Genomic DNA, 19818 nt, shown 5'->3' on the forward strand with positions numbered 1-19818 from the left:
CAGTTTTACTAAAGCAAGATTTACATTTTTTTCCTTATACTGTTCACCACCAAATGATAATGAAAGCATGTGGGAGACCATCTTTCCACTAGCTGTACAAGCACTAGCTAAGAGAATAGATAACGCTATGTGTGAAAAACCTTTTGATAGGTTTTAGTGCACAGTACGTTCAAAATGAGTTAAAAGGATGAGATAATTCAAATAGATACATGCACCCCAATGTTCACAGCTGCACTATTTACAATAACCAAAACATGGAAGCAACCTAAATGTCTATCAACAGATGAATGGATAAAGAAGATGTGGTGTATATATATACACAATGGAATATTATTACTCAGCCATAAAAAAGAATGAAATAATGCCATTTGCAGCAACATGGATGGACCTAGAGATTATCATACTAAGTGAAGTAAGTCAGAAGGAGGAAGACAAGTACCATATGAGATCACTTGTAAGTGGAGCCTAAAATATGACACAAATGAACTTATTTATGAAACAGAAACAAACTCACAGACATACAAAACAAACTTTTGGTTACCAAAGGGGAAAGGGGGTAGGGGAGGGATAATTTAGGAGTTTGGGATTAGCAGATACAAACTACTATATATAAAACAGATAAACAACAAGGTCTTACTGTTAAGCAACAAGGTCCTACTGTATAGCACAGGGAAATATATTCAATATCCTGTGATAAACCATAATGGAAAATAATATGAAAAAGAATATATGAATCACTTTGCTGTACACCAGAAACTAACACAACATTGTAAATCAAGTATACATCAATTAGAAAAAAAATGATGAGGACAAAAACATAAATGGGCTCCAAGGCTGAGACCTGGCTGAGGTACAGATAACATACGAAGCTCTGTACGCAGTTTGTTACAGTTTAGAGAACAAAAGACAAGCTGGAACACATTCAGAGGTTGGTAAACCAGGAGACAGAGAAATAAAAGACAAGGAGAAGGGAAGAAGGCAGGTTATGAGAATAAAATGCCTTAAAGCCAGTATTCTGAGGAATACTTAAAAACTCTCAGAATGTTAGCCCACAGAAGAGAAATTTCCTAAAGGAGAGTCATGACAACTGCTTTACAATATTTAAATGGTCACCATGTAAAGGAGGGTTGGACTTGCATTATTTCAAACAGTAAGACTAGTACCAAGGACTAGAAACTCAGGGGCAAATTTTTCCACAATGTAAGACAGAATTTACATTTTCAAACTTGCCCTGAAGTGAGCTGCGTTCCCTGTTGTTCAAATGTTTATACATAGCTCGGAAGATAATCACAGCATGACTGTTTCAAAGGAGACTGAAACTTTAGACAAATGATTGAGCTAGATGACCCTTAAGGTTTTTTTTTTGTTTCTTTTTTTATGGTTTTATAAGAGTTTTATTTACTGCTCACTGTGTATCCAAGTGACTGAGAATATCCTCAAAAATCTGTTTTTTGGTTTTTTTTAACATCTTTATTGGGGTATAATTGCTTTACAATAGTGTGTTAGTTTCTGCTTTATAACAAAGTGAATCAGTTATACATATACATATGTTCCCATATGTCTTCTTCCCTCTTGCGTCTCCCCCCCTCCCACTCTCCCTATCCCACCCCTCCAGGCTGTCACAAAGCACCGAGCTAATATCCCTGTGCCATGCGGCTGCTTCCCCCTAGCTATCTACCTTACTACGTTTGTTAGTGTGTATATGTCCATGACTCTCTCTCGCCCTGTCAAAACTCACCCTTCCCCATCCCCATATCCTCAAGTCCGTTCTCCAGTAGGTCTGCGTCTTTATTCCTGTCTTACCCCTAGGTACTTCATGACATTTTTTTTTCTTAAATTCCATATATATGTGTTAGCATACGGTAGTTGTCTTTTTCTTTCTGACTTACTTCACTCTGTATGACAGACTCTAGGTCTATCCATCTCATTACAAATAGCTCAATTTCATTTCTTTTTAAGGCTGAGTAATATTCCATTGTATATATGTGCCACATCTTCTTTATCCATTCATCCGATGATGGGCACTTAGGTTGTTTCCATCTCTGGGCTATTGTAAATAGAGCTGCAATGAACATTTTGGTACATGACTCTTTGAATTTTGGTTTTCTCAGGGTATATGCCCAGTAGTGGGATTGCTGGGTCATATGGTAATTCTATTTGTAGTTTTTGACCCTTAAGGTTTATTTAACTTTTACTATAAGATGCAAATTAGCAAATAACTGGCGACTTATGAAATGCAAGAGAATGTAAAAACAAATGCACAGTACCATGATAATGCTCACTCTAAAATAAATTATCGGTGTCTGAATAACTGAGTTCAAGACTTAAATTCTAAAGTCTATTTCATTTAAATGTCACCACCTTTCCTCTGCAGAGTTCTTAATATTACTTCCCCTTCCCTCTCAAGACAAAATTAGTTTTAGGCACACTGAGTGTTAATTATTCAACTCAATTATTCAACTGGATAATTATAACTATCTCTAATGTATTAGTTGGACTGTATCCTTCTAGATACTTATTTCTTTTAAGCTAAAAATAGGAAATGGACTTTCTTAAAGGACTCAAAGTTATGCCTCAATAATTTGGAAATCAGAGGTTGAGAGGAATATTTTGAAGTGACCTGAAGAAAACGAATCAATGTTTCAGAGTGAGTTTATTTATCACTGCCTAAGCTGCAAAACTGGCTAAATCACGTAAACTGTTTTGTCTACTTACCTACCAATTAAAAGTAAGGGTGCCGGGGCTTCCCTGGTGGTGCAGTGGTTAAGAATCCGCCTGCCAATGCAGGGCACACGGGTTCAAGCCCTGGTCCGGGAAGATCCCACATGCCACGGAGCAGCTAAGCCCGAGCACCACAACTACTGAGCCTGTGCTCTAGAGCCCGTGAGCCACAACTACTGAGCCCATGCGCCACAACTACTGAAGCCTGCATGCATAGAGCCCGTGCTCCGCAACAAGAGAAGCCATGACAATGAGAAGCCCACGCACCACAAGGAAGAGTAGCCCTCGCTCGCCGCAACTAGAGAAAGCCCACACGCAGCAATGAAGATCCAACGCAGCCAAAAATAAATAAATAAAATAAATAAATTTTTAAAAATTGTTTTAAAAAGTAAGGGTGCCAAGAATGATGTAGAATAGACTAAAACTCACTGTGATCCAAAATACTTATATAAATAATACTATTTTTCACAGTCACATATGCCTTAGGATAATCAGCTTCATTTTCAGATCAGGAATCTTGAAATTTATTATTTTAAGATGTTTAAGTTACATAACTAATTGTTAGAGTAAGACTTCTATGGAACTCATCAGTGCTTTCCCTTAATTTCATAAAAACATGGTTCTGACCTGTAAATAAATGGTTGCCTGAAGACTCCAGTAGATACGCTTTTCTATTCACAAAGTATCTCACCCATGTGAAAACTCAAATTTAAAACTAAAACACAGAATCAGCAAAATAAATTAAAATAATTACAAACTAAACATATTAGGTATTATTAAATCAAACTATTATGCTATAATTAAAAAGAAAAAAAAGCCATAGTTGAAGTGACTCAGGGAAGTAAATGAAGTTCATCAAATAACAAGTGTCATTCTTCTCCTGTAACTTCAAAAAATTCATGGATAGTTCCCAAGTAAACAAAGAACATAAATCATAAACTCTTGTAACGAAGTCCCTTAAGCCTTTTTCAAATGCGTCACAGGATATTCAATCTCCTTCAGTTTTTTTAATCTTCATCCCCAGGGTACTGGCCATATGGCACACAGTCTACATTCTGGAAAAGAAATACATCTTACACAAACTGAATCACCTAACACGTATTCCTTGTGAGTTTCACACATTCACTGTGTATCATCAGTAAAAACCTATGTAGGTGGCTTAGGCCAGAACCACCCTCTTAATAAGGAACTGTAGCAAGAGACAGAAATTAATTCCTTCCTCTTATGTGTCTGCTAAATCCCAAGTGGTTATGACTGTAGATTTTTTAGTTAAGTCCATATATACACACAATTTTGATAAGTTTCTTTCAGGATTCAAAACACTCAAAAATAGTTTAATCTAAATCATTGACTCCAGTCATACTATTTTAAGGTTGTTTAAAATCTAAGAAAACGGGAAGAACGTCAAACCAAACGCCTTTTAATATAAAATAAGTACTTAAGCAAAAGCTAACCAATAATCACATCATGAAACCATCTGGCCCATTCTTACTGCGGCATCCTACCCAGACTGTGATCCCATCAGTAAAAAAAATTTTTAAGTCATAATCTGTCACACAGTATGACGATAAACAATATTTTACAAACATCAGTGGTAATTTTAATTTCTATCCAGGGTCCCAAGGTACCACCGACTAACTGAACACCTTAGCCTCTTCATGGAAACTAACATTTCAGGAGTGACTTTTTTCTCCCAGGGATGAGAACTTTTAGAGGCGAAAGAATATGACAAAAATTAGAAAGGAAGCTACCCTCTGAGGGGTTTCCCTCATACAGAGCGAAGTAAGGCGGAATTGCCAGGCTTCCCCGCCAGCGCCAAGCTCCGTGGGCCCCGGACTCAGAAGGATGAGGCGCCAACACGAAGTCTCCTCACTCGCTTCTCTACCCACCTTTCCTCCCAACTGTCCCAGACGTTTACCCCCTTACCCTCTCTCCCACCGTAAATATCTCCGCATCATCCTTCCCTTCGCTCCCTCCATATCCCCTCCCCTCCTGCCTGTGTAAGACGCAGCGGCTGAGGTCACAAAGTCGGCCAGGGGAGTTCTCCTTTCCTCCTCTTTCTAAGCTCTGACAGCAAAGCGAGCGAGACCCCAGCACCTGCGCCGCAGCAGCCAGCACCCGGCTGCCATGGCAACGGCGCGTCTCCGCGTCTTCCATCCGGGCCTCTTTCACTACAAGGGCGCGGGCGACCAGCGCAGACGCAGACGATAGCTTAAGAACACCTACCTCTCCGGACGCTCCTCCTGGTGCGGGCAAACGACCTCTCTGGCTGCGGTTTCTGAGGAAACGACCAGGAAATCCAAGCATCACCCATAAGTTTCACGAGGGTTAGTACGAATTGGGGAAAGTTTACTGTCTGGGTTGAGTTTTCCAACGTGTGTCTCTTGCCGGATACGGACTTTATTAGAATGAATTCTAGAGGTATATTGCCGTTAAGTTGTTTTCTTCACCATTAACTTCCAAAAGTAGTTTCAGCTTTCATTAGTAGATAAGCACATTGCTAATTAGTGACCGGAAGATTCCCCATCCCACCTCCATCCTCCCTAATCAAAACCAAACCTTTGCAGCTAGAGGTTATCATACTAAGTGAAGTCAGAAAGAGAAAGACAAATACTATGTGATATCACTTGCATGTGGAATCTGAAATATGGCACAAATGAACCTACTATGAAACAGAAACAGACTCACAGACGTGGAGAACGGACTTGTGGTTGCCAAGGGGGAGGGGGTGGGGGAGGAAAGGACTGGGAGTTTGGGATTAGCAGATGTAACCTATTATATATAGGATGGATAAACAGCAAGGTCCTACTGTATAGCACAGGGAACTATATTCAATATGCTGTAATAAAACATAATGGAAAAAAATATGAAAAAGCATGTCTATATGTGTATAACTGAGTCACGTTGCTGTACAGCAGAGATTGGCACAGCATTGTATATCAACTATATTTCAATTAAAAAAATAGCGTAAAATAAAATAAAAACTTTTATTGCCCAAGAGAATGGTCAAAGGAAATAGGTTGTTTGCTCCAGCTTTCAAGCATGTCAAAATGGTCATCTAGAATTTTCTCAAATCCTCCTTAAAGGTCATCTTTATGTATGAAGGGGGAGCAAGATGATTTTTGGGCTGTGGTGACAAATGACAAGATTTTAGGAACTGTCCATTCCCTACCAGAAATAAAACAGGGAGAAATGAAAATATTTCCTCGGCACATTCCATTCAGATTATTTTTGTTTATTATTAGGATTTCTATCATCTGGTAAAATGGAGAGCACCTGTTCTCCAAAGAGGAGCAATATAAAACTGAATTTTTAAGTATTCTCCAAACTGTACAGTAGACTAAGTTAAAAAACATAGAAAAGATTTAAGGTTAAGATTAATTACAATATTGAGTGCACTTCCAAGCTACAGTGTAGAATGTATAGTTGTAATGACCTAATGTTTCTTCTGCTGCAGGACTTTGGTCTTAGGCCAAACACTTGAAAAAGACAAAAAATATAAAATTATCCAGTATTGAAGGTCAAAGGAATTTTAGTCAAATCTCCTTTAGTGAACATGGAATTACTACAAAGCTAAAGTTGACCTTACGTTTCTGAACTCCTAGTTGAATATTTTTTCCAGTGACCCTCCTAAATATTTTAAGTATTTTTGCAAATATTAATGGAATATAGCACCATTGTTCATAATATCCAAAAAGCAGAAACCACCCAAATGGCCAAAAAATAATGAATGGATACGTAAAATGTAGTATATCCATTCAATGGAATATTTCAGCTGTAAAAAGGAATGAAGTACTGATAAATATTCAATACTACAACATGGATGAACCTTGAAAATGTTACTGAATTGGTCAACCGGCCCCATGCTTAGAGAATAGATCTTAAGTGTTATCACCAAAAAAAGAAAAGTAACTATGGGAGGTAATGCATGTGTTAATTAACTTGATTGTTGTAATCATTTATACTTATATAGTATAATATTTAATAATATTATATAATATTTACATATAAAATATTTTTATAATAAAGTCATCATATTGTACACCTTAAAAATCATGTCATATAACCTAACTATATACAATTTTTATTTGTCAATTATACCTCAGTGAAGTTGGAAAAATAAAGTCCTCTTTCCTCTTCTCTCTGGTGTGAGCCCTTTGGACTACCAATGACTGCACAAGGAAGGAGAATTAAGGAAATATAGGAACAGGATGATTTAGGTAAATGCAGGTACAAAAAGAAAAGAAGTTTTCTGCTATACAGGCCCTTTCACCTAGATGGACTTTAATGCTCTTCAAAGTCAGAAAATGTTAAGCATCAATAAATGACTATGTTTTAATAATAGGCAGCAGAAATGTGTTTCTAATTTAGGACTCATCAAAGACTGGGATTTTTTTTTCAATTGGGGTATAGTTGTTTTACAGTGTTGTGTTAGTTTCTACTCTACAGCAAAGTGGCGTTCCCTGTGGTATACAGCAGTTCTCATTAGCTATCTATTTTATATGTATTAGTGTATATGTGTCAATCCCAATCACCCAATTCATCCCACCCACCCTTTCCCCACTTGGTGTCCATATGTTTGTTCTCTACATCTGTGTCTCTATTTCTGCCTTGCAAACTGGTCCATCTGTACCATTTTTCTAGATTCCACATATATGTGTTAATATATGATATTTGTTTTTCTCTTTCTGACTTATTTCACTCTGTATGACAGTCTCTAGGTCCGTCCACGTCTCTACAAATGACCTAATTTCGTTCCTTTTTATGGCTGAGGAATATTCCATTGTATATATGTACCACATCTTCTATTTTTTATTTATTTATTTATTTATTTATGTTTGGCTGCAATGGGTCTTCATTGCCGCATGCAGGCTTTCTCTAGTTGTGCCGAGCGGGGACTACTCTTCGTTGTGGTGCGTGGGCTTCTCATTGCGGTGGCTTCTTTTGTTGCAGAGCATAGGCTCTATGCACGCAGGCTTCAGTAGTTGTGGCTCATGTGCTCTAGAGTGCAGGCTCAATAGTTTTGGCGCACAGGCTAAGCTGCTCCGCTGCATGTGGGGTATTCCTGGACCACAGATAGAACCCATGTCCCCTGCATTGGCAGGCAGTGGAGTCTTAACCACTGTGCCACGAGGGGAGTCCCTGTCTTCTTTTTTTTTTAATTAATTTTTTTTTTAATTTGGGTATAGTTTTTTTACAATGTTGTGTTAGTTTTTACTGTACAGTGGAGTTCCCTGTGCTGTACAGCAGGTTCTCATTAGTTATCTATTTTATACATAGTAGTGTATATATGTCAGTCCCAATCTCCCAATTCATCCCACCCCCCCTCTTGGTGTCCATAAGTTTGTTCTCTACACCTGCATCTCTATTTCTGACTTGCAAACCAGTTCATCTGTACCATTTTTCTAGAGTCCACATATATGCATTAATATACAATATTTGTTTTTCTCCTTCTGACTTACTTCACACTGTATGATAGTCTCTAGGTCCATCCACATCTCTACAAATGACTCAAATTCTTTCCTTTTGATGGCTAAGTAATATTCCATTGTATACATGTACCACATCTTCTTTATCCATTCCTCTGTCAGTGGACACTTCCATGTCCTGGCTATTGTAAATAGTGCTGCTGTGAACACTGGAGGTGCATGTGTCTTTTTGAATTATGGTTTTCTCTGGGTATATGCCCAGTATTGGGATTGCTGGGCATTATGGTAATTCTATTTTTAGTTTTTTAAGGAACCTCCATAGTGGCTGTATCAATTTACATTCCCACCAACAGTGCAAGAGGGTTCTCTTTTCTCCACACCCTCTCCAACATTTGTTGTTTGTAGATTTTCTGATGATGCCCATTCTAACTGGTGTGAGGTGATACCTCATTGTAGTTTTGATTTGCATTTCTCTAATGATTAGTGATGTTGAGCATCTTTTCATGTGCCTCTTGGCCATCTGTATGTCTTCATTAGAGAAATGAAAGACTATAGGATTTTACAAATAGCGATCACTGTGTATATGAATAGTGCCATGTGTTTTCCCTCTCCACTGGTTAATTTAATGCTAGTTATAACTATAAATTTCAAATGTCCATTTTGAAAAAAAGATCCAAGAAAGAGATAAAACTCCCCCAGTTTTCTGTCATTGTTCATTATACATGGTATAGAAATAAGTACACAAAATGAGGAAGAGAGCAGCATAAAGTTGAGCAACTCTCTTTCAATTAAAAAAAAATATTTTGAAGGCTTTGATTTAGAAAAACCAATATTTATTTAACTTAAGTACCCAGAAGAGATTGAATAAATGCCAAGAATTAAGAAGACATGACTGTACATGTCTTCTATAAAACTGTTCAAAGTAATACACTTTACAGACAATATTCAGATTCTGTATAGAGTCACGATATTCTAAATCATTCAACAAATATTACTCAGCACTTAAATGGCAGACACTGTTCTAGATACTTGGAATATATCAATGAGCTATCATCTTCCCTGGAAGTCAGAGTTCCAACTATCTCAAACACCTAGAACCCAATTGCCAAAAAAAAAAAAAGGTGCAAAAGTCTCAGAGTCCTTTGCCTTACTTTATTCTAATAAGTTCAGATCTCTGAGTTCCCAGCCCAGAAATTAGAATGTTATCATTTGAAAGGAAGGGAAAAAGAAGAGGTGAAATTTTAAGCATGTATTCTTCTGAATTTTATACCTATACATTCCACCTTTAAGGTTCATTTATTTACAGAACACAAGGGCTTTATAATGTTTACATACATGTATTTGAAATCGATACATTAACATCTGGATCTTTTGTAAATTAAAAAAGCTATTTTATAATGTAGGGAATATTTTCTTTAGGAAGTGAAAAATTCACCGCCTTTATGGAGCTTACCTTCTAGTAGGGAGAAAAGACAATAAATAATAAACATACTAAATAAGTAAATCATATTGTATGTCAGAAGGTGAGAAATGATATATAAAACATAAAGCAAAGAAGAGAGGATCAGAAGTGTGGGGCTAGGTTGTAGTAATGGGGCTGCTATTTCAAATAACTTAGTCAAGTTAAGCCTTATTGAGGTGACATTTGATTCTTTTAATAGTAGTTATACACAGATTTGATGTATAATAATATTTATCAATTACATATATATTACATATCAGATATATCTTATATCTGGATATAGTTATAATAAAATATAGCAACTGCTAAAAAAATCAAGACATTCTTTCTGTAGTGCACTATTATGAGTGTGTCACAGTAAAGGCTGGAGAGCTTGAGTTTGCATATGACCCTTAGCAGCAGGACAATCCCTTTTTCAGCTTGTATGCCAGCCATAAGTACATCCCTTAAACACAAAAAAATTATCCAGCACTTGTTTCATGTGTTCAGCACTTTTGAGTGTATGCCCAGCCCCCATAAGGCAGAAGTTTCAAGGGATCTCCTGCTATGAGGCTCTAGCTTACTCAGTATGTGATTAGAAATTCTGAAATCTGGGAGAAGGATTTTATAGAAATAAATTATAAAGGGAAAGAAGCAAAATGAATCAGAGGTTAGCCTTTGAGGAAAAACAGCAAACATAATTTACCTTTTAAATTATTGACAGGAAAACCCTGCGTTTATAAGTAGTGTTTTATTGCCTCATTGAATAATTACTCTTTGAAACTACCCATATGGTTAAACATTAAGTGCTGTTTGCTAAGCTGTCCTATAGGTCTAGCTCTTTGCAGTTTATAGCAGAAGTTGCACTTTCTTGACTTCTAGACATACATATTTAATGTGAAAAGCAAAAAATAATTAAATATGAAAGCTAAACTACAAAGGCTCTATTTAAGGTATACAAATAGTATTGATGACTAGTGATAAGAATGACCCTGCTTATCATCTGCTCGAGGTCAAATAATTGACTCATCAACATGAGGAAATGCACTTCAGGTCACTGTTGTCATAAAAATACTTTTAAATTAATACTCTCTATAGTCCTTCATGTTCCACTTATATTCTTTACTATTAACATCACCCCATAGAAAGGCAAAGTACATTTTGGTTTATTGAAGGTAATATACAATTAGGCATAAAATTTTCCTGTGATTAAGTTTATACTCAACATGTTCCCAAAGGCATTTGAAGCTGCTTGCATTACCATCCTGGATACAATGAATGGTAGATATAGATGAAGCAAATGCCAGTATGCTAACACCAAGAGTCAGTTCAGTTTCTGTAACTGAGTTTTCAAATTTTAAGCAGCTAATGTAAAAATGGAAATAAAGTACACTTTCTATATCTTAAAAGAAATCACATGTGTTCCTCAAGAAAAACCTGTTGTCCTGGCATTTAATTTTAAAATAATTTCTTTGGTGGGGTTTTTAGTAGGAGTAGTCAGTGTTGAAAGGGCCAAGGCCTTCAGTAGCATTTTTATAGCAAAGGTATAGACAAGTTCCCTAAGGCTGTTCTAATTTTCTTGAGAATAATAATTTTTTAAAGCTATACTTCAAAACCATAAACTTAAAAATATTGACTTTGAATTCTTCCAACTTTTTCTCTTCACCTATGCCTGGTGAATGTCTCCTGCCTTAAAGTGACAATCCAATAGCAATGATGGCTGTCTCTCTTCTCTGGGGATGGCAATATCATTAAAGCTCATTACAAAACTTGGATATGCAAGAGTACCTATGCATTAACTGAAAATGGACTCATCTTGTCTTCTGAATCTACATGCAAAGAGTGAATGCCTCCCAAGTACGTATATGGCCACAACCAAGAGGTTCATGTCAGCAAGCCACACTCTTCTAAAAATGTAAATCAGACCATACCCCTCTCTGACTTTCCAATGCTATTAGAATAAAATTCAAATTCCTTATCTTACTTCCAAGATTCTGCATAATTGGGCCCCATCCTGTAATCTCACCTCCTACCACTTTGCTGCTTATTCATGATACACCAAGCACCCTGACCTCTCTGTTCCTCAAGAATGTCGAGCTCTTTTCCATCTTTGCTATTTCCTCTGCCGGGAATGCTCTTCCCCAGATATTTGCACTGCTAAATGCTTCTCATCCTTTAGGTAAGAGTGGACATTCTTGCCTTGTTTTTGATTGTAGGGAGAAAATGCCCAATTTCTCACCATTAAGTATGATGTTAGGTGTAGGTTTTTTGTAAATATTCTTTATCAAGTTGAGGAAGTTCCTCTATCCTTAGTTTACTGAAAGTTTTTTTTTTTTTTTTGTGAATGGCTTTTGGATTTTGTCAAATGCTTTTTCTACATTAATTGATATGATCACATTATTTTTCTCTTTAGCCTGTCGATATGGTGGACTACATTAATTGATTTTTTAATGTTGAGGCACCTTTCACACCTAGAATAAATCCCACTTGTTTGTGGTGTATACTTCTTTTCACTGCTGGATTCAATTTGCTAATATTTTGTTGAGGATTTTTGCTTCTATGTTCATGAGAGATTTTAGTCTGTAGTTTTTCTTTGTTGTAAAGTCTATTTGTTTTTGGTGTTAGGGTAATGCTGGCCTCATAGAATGAGTTAGGAAGTGTTCCCTCGGCTTCTGTTTTCTGGAAGAGATTGTGGAGAATCGGCATTATTTCTTCCTTAAGTATTTGGTAGAATTCACCAGTGAAACCATCCAGGCCCAGTGCTTTCTATTTTGGAAGGATATTAGTGATACAATTTCTTTAATAGTTATAGGCCTATTCAGATTGTGTTTTTCAAGGAGTTCATTCATTTCATCTAAGTTATCAAATTTATGGGCCTAGAGCTATTTATGTTATTTCTTTATTATTCTTAAGTGTCCATGTAATAATCCCTCTTTCATTTCTGACATTGGTGATTAGTGTCTTCTCAGCCTGGCAAGAGATTTATTGATTTTATTGATATCTTAACAACTGTGTTTCATTAATTTTCTCTGTTGATTTCTTGTTTTCAATTTCATTTTTTTCTGCCTTTTAAAGATTATTTATTTTCTTTGGCTTGCCTTAGGTTTAAATTGCCCTTTTTTCTTTAGTTTCTTAAAGTGGAATTTTATATTACTGATTTTGGATCTTTCTTCTTTTCTAATATATGTCTTTAATGTTATAAACTTCTCTCTAAACATTGTTTTTGCTGCCTCCCACAACTTTTGATAAATAGTATTTTCTTTTAGTTCAAAACATTTCTAAATTTCTCTCGAGATTTCTTTTTGACACAGGTGTTATTTAGACATGTGTCTTTTAACTCCAAATATTTGGAGGTTTTACAGTTATCTTTTTGTTATTTATTTCTAGTTTAATTTCATTGTGGTGTGAGAATATAATTTATATGATTTCTATACTTTCAAATTTGTAAATGTATGTTTTACAACTAAGAATGTGGCCCATTTTGGAAGTTGTTTATTCAGGTTTGGAAAAAATGTGCATTCTGCTGTTGTTTGATGGAATATTCTATAACTGTCAATTAGATCAGGTTGATAGTGCTTTTCAGGCCAACCATATCCTTACTGATTTTCTGCCTGTTTGATCTATCAATTACTAAAAGAGAGTGTTGAATACTTTAACTATAATAGTGTATTTTTCTATTTCTCCTTTTAGTTGTCAGATTTTGATTCATATATTTCAGGGTTCTGTTGCTAAGTACATTCACACTAAGAATTGTTATGTCTTCTTGGAAAATTGGCCTCTTTATCATTATGTTAAGACCCTCTTTATATCTGCTAATTGTCCTTGTTCTGAATTCAGTTTTGTCTGAAATCAATATAGCTACTTCAGCTTCCTTTTAATGATTGTTAGCATGGTATATCTTTCCCCAGCCCATTGCTTCTAATCTATTCATACATGTGTCTTTAAAGTGGGTTTCTTATAAATAAGTTAGGTCTTATTTTTTATCCACTCTGACAGTCTCTTTCCTTTAATTGTTGTATTTACACCATTTACATTTAAAGCAATTATTGATATGCTTGGATGAATATCCTCCATGTTTATAATTGATTTCTATTTATTGCATTTATTCTTTGTTATGTTTCCTCCCTTTTTTTCTGCCTTCTCTGGTTTTAGTTGAGCATTTTATATAATCTATGTTATCTCTTCTCTTAGGATAGCAATTATACTTCCTCAAAAAAGTTTTGGGGGGCGCAGTGGTTTAGAGTCCACCTGCCGATGCAGGGGACATGGGTTCGTGCCCTGGTCCGGGAAGATCCCACATGCCGCAGAGCAGCTGGGCCCGTGAGCCATGGCCTCTGATCCTGCGCATTTGGAGCCTGTGTTCCGCAACGGGAGAGGCCACAACAGTGAGAGGCCCGTGTACCGCAAAAAAAAAAAAAAAAAAAAAATTTTTGGTGGCTGCCCTAGAGTTTACAGTACATTTTTAACTAATCTAAAATTAATTTCAAATAACACTACTGCTTCATATGTAGTGCAGGTACCTTATGAAAGTATTCCCAGTTCCTTCCTCTGATCTTTGTGACATCGCTGTCATTCATTTTACTTATCCATATGCTATAATCACTCAATACATTGCTTCTATTATTACTTTAAACATTTTAAGGTTTAGTTTTTAATAAATTAAGATTAAATAAAAATTTATTTTACCTTTATTTATTCCTTTTCTAACATTCTTTCTTTCTTTATATAGATCCAAGTTTCTGACCTATGTATCATTTTCCTTCTCCCTGAAGAGCTTCTAATATTTCTTGCAGGACAGAACATTTTAATACTTCTTGCTTGCACTGAATTCTCTCAGTTTTTAATTTTCTGAGAAAGTCTTTATCCTGAACAAAAGGATAATTTTGTTGAATATAGAAGTCCAGGTTGATGATTTTTTTCCTTCAATATTTTAAATATTTCACTCAACTTTCTTTGTGCTTCTATGGTTTCTGACAAGAATCTGCTGTAATTCTGTAGGTAAGATTTTCCTGCCTCTGGCTTTTTCAAGGTTGTTAACTTTGTCTTTGGTTTTCTACAATTTGAATATGACATACCTTAATGTAGTTGTTTCTTTCTTCGTGTTTTTTTTGTTTTGTTTTGTTTTGTTTTTTTTATCCTGCTTGGTATTCTCTGAGCTTTCTGGATATGTGGTTTGCTGTCTTTCATTAATTTTGGAAGGTTATTCGGCTATTATTACTTTGCATATTTCTTCTGCTCTATTTGTTCCTTCTCCTTCTGGTATTCCAATTACATGTATGGTACATCTTCTATAATTGTCCCACAGTTCTTAGGCATTCTATTCTTTTTTAAATTCTTTTTCCTCTTTGCCTTAAATTTTGGGAAGTTTCCATTGACCAGTCTTCAAGCTCACTGGTTCTTCTGCTGTGTCAAGAGTAGTGATGAATGCCTTTTATAGAGTCATCAGTTCTGTTACAGTGCTTTTGGTTTATAGCATTTCCTTTTGATTCTTTCTTAGAGTTTCCATATCTCTGCTTATATTACCCATCTGTTCATGCATGTTTTCTTATACTTTCCATTAGAGCCCTTAACATAATGGCCATAGTTAAATTCCCAATCTGATAACTCTAATATCTCTGTCAAGCTGGGCCTGGTCCTGTTGCTTTCTTTGTCTTTTCAGACTGTGTTTTTTCTTGCATTTTAGCATGACTTGTAAATTTTTTTGTTGAAAGCTGGACATGGTATATCAGAAAATAGGGACTGAAGCAGATAGGCCTTTAGTGTGAGATTTTATGTTAATATGGTTAGAAGTTGGGCTGTGTTTAATGTTTTCCATAGCTGCATGTGCCAGAGGGTTCAAATTTCTCTAGTGTCCTTCTTTTTCTCTCTCTAGTTTTTGGGCTTCCATAAGAACTCCTCCTCAGAGAGCTTGCATCTCCTTCAGCTGTAATTCACTGTTATTCTACTGGAGCCCTGTTGGTATGGTGGTAAAGTATGGAAGAAGAGAATTCATTCTATAATCTTATGATTAAATCTCACTCTTTCAGTGGGCCTTGGTCCCTGGGCTGTGACCTTCACAAGTGTTTGTTAGCTTCCCCCTCTATCTATTTAGGTGAGATAGAAAGGCTAGAGGGAACTGGAATTGAAGAAATGCCCTTCCCTCACATAAGATAAGGCTCTGGGAAAGTCTTTTTCCCTGGAGATTAGGCCTTTGTTATGAAGAATGTCAAGGCTTAGATATTCACAATGGTTACTTTCTGCCTCTAGCTACAGAACTTTTTCATCTTCCCCAAATGAAAATTTGTACCTGTTAAACATTAACTCCCCATTTTTCCCTCTCCCCAACCCCTGGCAACCACCATTCTACTTTCTGACACTATGTAGCCTTTTGCATCTGGCCTCTATCACTAACATAAAGTTTTTAAAGTTCATCTGTTGTGTAGTATGCATAGTATTTTGTTCCTTTTTAACACAAGATAGTATTCATTGTGTGGCTATACCATCTTTTGTTTATCCACTCCCTGGGTGATGAACATTTGGGTTGTTTCTGCTTATAATGACTATTATAATGTTGCTTTAAAAATGTGTATAGAAGTCTTTGTGTGGGCCTATCTTTTTCATTTCTCTTGGTTAGATTTCTATGAGTGGAATTATTGGGCTGTGTGTAATTTTTAAGAAACTACCAATCTGTTTTCAAAAGTGGTTGTGCTGATACATTTCCACCAGTAATGTATGGGAATTCCAGTTTCTCTATATCCTTACCAACACTTGGTATTTTCTGCTTTTTAAATTATACCTTCCTAGAGGGTGTGTAATGGCATCTCATTTTGAAACTGCACAACTCAGATGGGATTCGAACCCAGCCAAAACTCAGATTGGTTCTTGAACCCACAGGCTTAGACTTTTACTCAGCCAAAACTCAGATTGGGCCTTGAACCCATGGGCTGAGACTCAGACCCACTGTTTTTTTTTTTTTTACGGTACGCGGACCTCTCACTACTGTGGCCTCTCCCGTTGCGGAGCACAGGCTCCGGATGCGCAGGCTCAGCAGCCGCGGGCTGGGCTCACAGGCCCAGCCGCTCCGCGGCATGTGGGATCTTCCCGGACCAGGGCACGAACCCATATCCCCTGCATCAGCAGGCGGACTCTCAACCACTGCGCCACCAGGGAAGCCCAAACCCACTGTCTTTTAATTGAAATTGCACACCTGGTCTCAGGACTTAATGAAGCTCAGGTTCTTTATGTCTCAGCACAGAAGGAATTCAACGAGAGGCAAAGTGATAGGTAAGAAGTACATTTATTGCGAGAGATACACATCCCATAGACAGAATGCAGTCTGTCTCAAAAGGCTTGAGAGTGGCCCAAAATACGGTGTGGTTAGTTTGTATGGGCTGGGTAATTCCATAGGCTAACAAGTGGGAGGATTATTCCAACTATTTTGGAGAAGGGGTGGGGATTTTGAGGATTTGGGCTACCACCCACTTTTTGGCCTTTTATGGTCAGCCTCAAACCTGGTCATAGCTCAGTAGCATGCTAATATATTACAATGAGCATATAATGAGGCTAAAGCTCTACTGGAAGTCAAATCTTCTGTCATCTTGGACCTAGTTGGTTCTAACCAGTTTATGTTGTATCCACAATGGCTATGTCATTTTTTTTAAATGCTCCCTTCCTTCCTGTTTCAATTTGGTATTAGTTTTCATTTCCTTCATGCTACTAATTTGAAGTACTTTTCATATACTTGTTAGCCATTAGTGTGTCTTCTTTGGTGATATGTCTATTCAAGTCTTTTGTCCATTTTTAAACTGGGTTATTTGTTTTAGTATTGAGTTGTAAGGATTCTTTATAGATTCTGGGTACAAGTCCTTTATCAGATATTTGATTTATAAATATTCTTCCCCAGTCTGTGGCTTATCTAATCTTGCTTTTGGTTTTAGGTTTTCCTTTGTTTTTCTTCATTAATCCACCCACCAGCTCAATCTTCAGATGATTCATAAATCAGCATTACCTCTGATCCAATAGGGAATTTTTCAAGGGAGAATTGAACTCCAGAAACTACTACCTCTGGAGCCAATCTCAGCTGAGTTATAGCCCTTCTTAACAGCACAGTGGCACCCATCACAACTTGAGGCAGTGTTCTTTTCTAAATTGTTGATATTTGTACATAGCAGACAATTTAGCAGAGTATGAAATCAAACCATCAGTGGTGGATTGGCATATATTAAGAGCTTCACTAGTATATATTCTATCCCTCCCTGAGAGTAGCTCACAGATTTATCAGTAATAAAGCCAGAATTTTCTTCAGTCACTGGCTTTGAGTGCACAAGATCTAAAGCATATTTCCCAAAGATATTTCTTCCATGAATTCATATCATCTTTAGCAAAAGATATGAACCTTAGAAAAACTTAAAAATCTCCACTTTAATCAGTCAATTCAATGAACATTTATAGGGTGTTGTGCTAGGTACTAAGAGACAAACAATGAACAAAACAAGTTTCTCCCCTCAAAGAGCTTAAAGTGGATATATATACATACAAATAACTGTAATACATAGCTGTATGTATATGTGGTAGCATAGAAATATTGGAGAAGGCTGCCTATAAAAAGTGGCATTTGAGCTAATCTTCACAAATGAGTTGGATATCAAAGTCAGAAATTGGGATGAGGGCATCCCAGACACAGGGACTAATATGTGCAAAAGCATAGAATCTGAGGCTCCTGAGTAATGTCAACAACAGCAAGTATTCTGGAATAGTGTAGGATGCTGTCGTGAAACAAAGCTGGAAAATCAGGTAGGGAAAGGCTGTGAAGAGTCTTAAATTCAATCCATTAGAGGTTTATTGACCACCTACTGTTCCCAACATTGCTAGGTAATCTGAGGGAAAGGTTCACAAATTTTTGTGTTTGTATTATCCCACAGTTACTATTCTATCAAAAACCAAATCTTCCTCTCAATTGTAATCAAATTCTAATTTTTATGAAGACATTAATGAATTCACAGGTACTATATTTGTCATGTATAATTAGTTTAAAAGGCATTAAATGTGCAACGTAGTGTACCTGATAGTAAATTTGTAACTGTGTATTTTTGAAAAATTAGTCTTAAAAATTATAAGGAAAATTTTAATATTTTATGATAATTTCCCAGATTGTCTATAAAGAAGGCCCACTTTTTTAGACATTGATAAAGTCTTCTCTTCACATATTTTGCTAAAGAACACTTCAAACATGTTACTATGAGACTGATTTTAACAAAATCTATTAGATGTGTATCAACTAGTTACATACTATATTCATGGTTTTTTGTGAATCATTAGCTTTGTTTAAAAAGATGGCTTTTGTATAAGTACATTTCTGTTTTTGTGGGGGAAAGAAGGTGACTTTAAAACTGCCCCAGACAGAAAAAAAATGGCTTGTTAGGAATATGTTTTGTGTTAGTATGAGTTACTGTTACTGTATTTGTTTATTGTAAAGGTGGTTGGTTAATATTCAGTGTACTTTACAATAAAGAGTAATAAAAATTTCTAAGTCCTGAAATTCAAGAACATCTCAATGTTGATGAAAAATTAATCAATAGATCAAGAAACAGATGGATATACACCAAGATCCTACTGTGTAGCACAGGGAACTATATTCAGTATCTTGTAATAAACCATAATGGAAAAGAATATGAAAAAGAATCTATATTCATATGTATAACTGAATCACTTTGCTATACAGCAGAAACTAACACAATGTTGTAAATTGACTATATTTCAATAAAATAAATTTAAAAAATAAAATAAAACAAAGCAAAAAGAAAATAAAAGGAAAGAAATGGAAAATTTTGAGCCAAATTTGATGATTATAGCCCAGGAACAGCATCTCATAAAGCTCTGAGAGGACTTCCCTGGTGGTACAGTGGTTAAGAATCCATCTGCCAGTGCAGGGGACGTGGGTTCGAGCCCTGGTCCGGGAAGATCCCACATGCCGCGGAGCAACTAAGCCCGTGAGCCACCACTACTGAGCCTGCGTTCTAGAGCCTGGGAGCCACAATTACTGAGCCCACGTGCCACAACTGCTGAAGCCCGCATGCCTAGAGCCCATTCTCTGCAACAAGAGAAGCAACCACAATGAGAAGCCCACGCACCTCAAAGAGGAGTAGCCCCCACTTGCCACAACTAGAGGAAGCCCGCATGCAGCAATGAAGACCCACACAGCCAAAAATTAAAAAAAACAAATTTATAAAACAACAACAACAAAAATCT

Source organism: Phocoena phocoena, chromosome 1 (assembly GCF_963924675.1).
Source record: "Phocoena phocoena chromosome 1, mPhoPho1.1, whole genome shotgun sequence".
Taxonomy (NCBI): Eukaryota; Metazoa; Chordata; class Mammalia; order Artiodactyla; family Phocoenidae; genus Phocoena; species Phocoena phocoena.